Source organism: Lactuca saligna, chromosome 8 (assembly GCF_052625555.1).
Source record: "Lactuca saligna cultivar CGN05327 chromosome 8, ASM5262555v1, whole genome shotgun sequence".
Classification (NCBI taxonomy): domain Eukaryota; kingdom Viridiplantae; phylum Streptophyta; class Magnoliopsida; order Asterales; family Asteraceae; genus Lactuca; species Lactuca saligna.
This window is the reverse complement of record NC_136424.1, coordinates 53,998,245-54,003,759: the sequence shown is the minus strand read 5'-3', so window position 1 is coordinate 54,003,759 and position 5,515 is coordinate 53,998,245. Positions and strand designations below refer to the sequence as shown.

At 33.8% G+C, this 5,515-nt stretch overlaps 1 long non-coding RNA gene across 1 annotated transcript; it reads right to left on the bottom strand.

Annotated features, from left to right (window-relative positions):
• Positions 1–356: 356 nt before the first annotated feature.
• Positions 357–1,796, bottom strand: LOC145012706 (uncharacterized). The gene is made up of 3 exons (XR_013664639.1): positions 1,584–1,796; positions 1,222–1,279; positions 357–1,081 (listed from the first exon to the last, which is right to left on the bottom strand). It is a non-coding gene; the product is annotated as an uncharacterized LOC145012706 (long non-coding RNA).
• Between the last annotated feature and the right edge of the window lie 3,719 nt (positions 1,797–5,515).

The window sequence follows — 5,515 nt, the reverse complement described above, 5'->3', positions numbered from 1 at the left end:
AAACAAAGTTTATCAACAAACTGAATTCAAGAAAATAAATGGAAGAATTTATTTACAAAAATGGTGTTGATTGATAATGATCGTCTTTGAAAAATGTTTGTTTTGAAATACTCTAGTGATTTTTTTCTTCATTGAAAAGGTTTAATGCTTATAATGAAACTTGACGCAAAAAAGTACATAAATACGTAAAAAAAATTACAAAAATATTAAAATAGTACATATAAATACGTAAAAATAAACTTAAAAATACATAAATATGTGAAAAAATATACCAAATACATTAAACTATGTAAACATACTTCAAATTTTATATAAATAATTAAACAAATACATTTATACATTTAAAATACGTCAAAATATATAATAAAACAAACTAGGGAAAATGACACGTAGCACAACCAACTTTTTTGTTTGTGTGTATTGCTCACCGAAGTGTTTTTTTCACAATAGGTCACTTAAGTTAACATTTACCTATCAATTACACATTTACGTGACTTGATACCAGAATAGCCAATTACTTTAGTGATATGACATTTTAAATTAGATTTCTATTTATTTTTAATGGCCTCTTAATACCCATTGCGGAAAATCAGTTTTATATAAGTTGATATTCTTCTACCACCAACACCACCACCATCCACCATCATCACTGTCAACCACCCACCCCTACTATCACCATAAACCACTTACCCTGACCATAACTCCTAACCACAAAACCCTAATTTTCCCCATCTAAATCTCACTTCTCTCTTTAAAATTATGAAACTTATCTCCATGTTGATTATTTCATCATCATCTCTACCTATGTTCTTGTTGCTCACCCACCTACAACTCCAGTGGATGGTTCTTGTTGTTGCTTGCCCTCGTGATTTTTGAAGTTCATCAACAACTTTTGAAAAGGAATAAACAGTTTATGATCGAGTTAATAAAAACCCCAAAACTAGAAAATAATAAAAAAAACAAACTCGTTGGTTACTTTCATCTACGTCTCCACCTCTGTTCTAGCTATTCTCCTGCCTGCAACTCCAATGAAAGGTTCTCTCCATTGCTTGCCCTCGTGCTTTGTGAAGTTCATCAACAACTTTTGAAACAAAAGAAGAAACAGTTGAAGATCGAGTTAATAAAAACCCAAATAAGAAACTAGAAAAAAATAATCACTTTCTTTGTCTTTAAATTTTTGGATAATATATATAGATTGGTTCAATAAACCCTAATCAAGACCTGTATTTGTTTGATGAAACCGACCATCGTAGACTACATTGCCACCGTTAATATCAAACTGAAAAAAAAAGAATCCAAAACCAAATCTAAGTCAATCAGAAACCAAATAGAAGAAAATATGAATAAAAAACTAGATGAAGCTTGAAACCAAATGAAGAACTCCCAATCTGTCAATAGGAAATAAAACCATAAATGTTTGCGAAGCAGAGAAATCAACGACAACGATGAAATCAACGATTAAGGTACTAGATTTCGCAAAAAGGAGAGAGGATGAGAAAAAGGGATAAAAATCTATTTCTTTTTTATTTTTAGATCCATGAATGTCATTTGAGGGTGAGTGTATATGTGTGTTAGTAGTGCACCGGTGGTTCTTTGATGCACAGGTACTGTGATGATGATGTTTGTAGCAGTGACAGGAGATTGAAGACGAATGTTGTTGTGTGCCCACGGTGGAGGAATATACTCTGATAGTTGTTTAAGGTATCGTTGACATCATAAGAGCTGACCGATGAAGGTAGTTCAAGGTTCACATCCACGATGGATTAATGTAATCTGCTTCTAGGGTTTTGCACCTAGACATCGTACTAGAAAATGGTATTGAGAAAAAATGAGTGGTCGGTCAATATTTTTTTTAGTTAACGTTTTCTTTCCGTGTGGATACGACAAATGGTCTCTTTATTACCATGTCACCATGCCAAATAAGCGGATTAAACTAAAACTGATAGTTTTTACGGATCTAGGCAATGTAATAGGTAAATGTTAACTTCACTAACCTATTGTGCAAAAAAAAATCTGTTGTGGGCAATACGGCACAAACAAAAAAGCTAGTTGTGCTATAATGTCATTTTCCAAACAAACTATATAAAAATGCATAAATACTTTAGAATATATATATATATATATATATATATATATATATATATATATATATATATATATATATATATATATATATATATATATATATCAAGGTTTTAAAAAACTCACCATGGCTCCAAGGCTTGCATTTGCCGCCTGTGCCAAAACACCACATTAACTCATATATGTGTATAAAAATGAATAATAGTTGAATATATATATATATATATATATATATATATATATATATATATATTAATTATATAGAAAATTACCGCCTTAAGTCACGCCTTACAAACGCCGTGACTCGCCTAGGCTCTGAAAAGCTTGAGATTTGATATTGTCGCTAAGTCACGCCTTATGTTATTTAGAACCTTGATATATATATATATATATATATATATATATATATATATATATATATATATATATATATATATATATATATATATATATATATATATATATATATAAATGAATATAAGTACATAAAAATATGTTTATACATTATATATAAATTTTTGAGAAATCTATAGAAAAGTCATTATTTTGGAAAAACTAATGATTTGGTCGTAAGATCTATTGAACAGATTAAAAGGGACTAAATTGGAGAAATTTTTCGGTTTCTCGGGCTTTTCTATTCAGATTTGTTTGAGACTTAATCGTTAATTTTTCCTAAGATAATAAGATTTTTCTAGAGATTTCCTACACATTAACCATAAAAAATTCATTTCCTAATTTTTTTTCCCATGTTCTTGTTGCTGCGAATTCTCTAAATTTTTTGGAAATACACAGTCAAAGTTTTGACATCATCAGATATGGTATGTCAAAACTAGCATGTTTGGGCCAAAAAAAGTTTGGACTAGCACTTGTGGTCCAAAGTTTCATTTTCTCGCGAGTTTAGTCCAGTTTAGTTTGAACATTTTTTGAAATACGATTTTCCCCCTTATTATATAATCTTCTAATTTTGTTTTATTATCAACAACATAAACAAATAAAAATAAAATACATTCTCTCTCTCTCTCTCTCTCTCTCTCTCTCTCTCTCTCTCCAATTGATGAATATGGAACATATATTTTCCATTTCCAGTTATGTTCCTTCTTTTTTATGGAATTAAACTAACATCACCATTATTTTTTGTTCTAACAGAAACAATATATAATGATATCATTGTTTAAAAATGGATTCATCCCTTGTTTATTATTTGCTTTGTTTATTATTTGCTTAACAGATATGGAGAAAATAAGAGAAGACCAACGAAGATGAAGACGAATGTAGCCCCAAATAAAATTGAGCCTAGATCTGTTCAAACAAACCTAAATCCTCCACATTCTTCTTGTCCCTAACTTACCTTCGGAAGCCACCATCATTCTCATTGGAATGTTGAACCACAAATCAGACAATGTTTTGTGATGGTGATCGAAACCCTCGATAGATGACATGCTCGAACCGTAGATCCTCTGTCCTAAACAATGAACACAATAGTGATTGAAACCCTAGTTTAATGCCCTTCTCCGAGAACAATGATATCCTTCTTCTCTGGTTCAGACGCTCTCCTTCTCTGGCTTAATTTCTAGCAAACCACCACCGCAAGTGGGTGCTGAAACCCTTAATAATGGTGACGACATTTCACTGGAGATCTTACCATTGCCCACCGTTTAAAATTTTTTGAACGTATTTCTCTATCTCGACAACGAGAATGAGAGATTAGACACCAAAAACATCATTTTCCTTGTCTAATTATGCTTTCTTATAGTTTTTGCTAACCCTAAGAGAGCGTGAATGAAATAAGGTAAAGACCGGTGATATGGGGTTTATGAATGTGAGTATGTAAGTGTGTGCTTGAGCTCTTGAGAGGCTTAAGGGTGGGGGGGGTATGGCTGGGATTAACATTCGAATGTAAGGGTGGTGAAAAAAGGACCATTTAGGTGGAGCTCTCAAGGAGGGTTACACATTCAAAACATGAGTATGAACACACAAGAACAAACCATGAAAATAGGGAATGTGTGCAAGAAAAAACCCAAATAAAGCTCTTGGAGAGAGAGAGAGAGAGAGAGAGAGAGAGACCAAAGAATGTATTTTTATTTTTAATTGTTTTTAGTTGTTGGTAATAAAACAAAAATGGAAAATTAAATAATAAGGGGAAAAATCAACTTTACAAAAAATTTCATACCAAATAGGACAAAACTCGCAAGAAAATGAAACTTTTGGACTATCAGTGCTAGTCCAAAATTTTTTAGCCCAAACATGTTTGTTTTGACATACCATAGAGACCATTCTTTCAATTTCTCCTACCTCAAATCCAAGTACTCCTAGGCCAACCACTCACACTCCACCAATGGCACATATCTAGAGCTATTCATCTCCAAGAACTACTCCCAAGACACATCAACTCTCTGCTTAGAGGAAGACAAACGAGTAAAAGGTCTCCACTAATCCTTCGCTCTAGACCTTGGATGGTCTAGAGCGCACCTGACTTTCCGGTCAGCTAGGAAACAACATGTGAAGAAACACCCATCAATTTCAGATAACCACCTCATGGCTACGATCGTTTCCTTCACTCCATCAAATGTTGGGGGATTTGTGTGGTCGAAGTCCCCATACTGGAAAACACTCCAACACCAACCCCAGCAGCGACAACGGCTGTAGTGGCTGCAATAGCAAGCAACATAACGCTCATCAAAATACTCCACTATGGCGGTCTTTATAGACCCAAACATCTCTGGTAACTGAGCTTCGAAGTGAGCAACAACCTCCTCCTAAAGGATCTCCCTAATCCTTTCCTCAGACATAGTTGGCCCATCCTGACTGGCTACTCCCGATCTCGATCCAGATCCAGCCTCAAATCGTCTCATTAGCACCATACTGAAAATAAACCAGGGAAATATTGGATAACACACATATCATATTAGGGGAACCAACTCCCAACAAAGCCATAATGGTTGTGACTTCCCTGTTATGCGTATGGTGCATGTGCTTTCAGTAGTATATGACCATACTACCTTCCACACGTACCTATATTTGTCTTAAGGATCATCACAATAACCCTAATAGTCTATACTAGCATACACATACATGAAATACTCATACCCTAGAGGAATACAAAACACCCCAGACGGGCCGACTGACCCCTCACAACTCATCCATGAAACTTTCAGCAACCCTGGAGCACTCGTGTATGCTAATAATACATGACAGTGGACCCTATAGACAGTCGAATATCATATATTACCCTAAGCCCTGCATCAAACAAGAACAAGAAATAAGGCTAAACCAAACATTCTCAAGCTATAGAATCTTAGTTATGTATAACCATGATGCATCTACTAAGCAACTACACTAATGATGCTAATTTCATATGAAGAAAAACCTTAGGCTATGATGCATCATATAATCAAGCAATTCTATTATCAAAATTCCTGAAGATCCATAACAT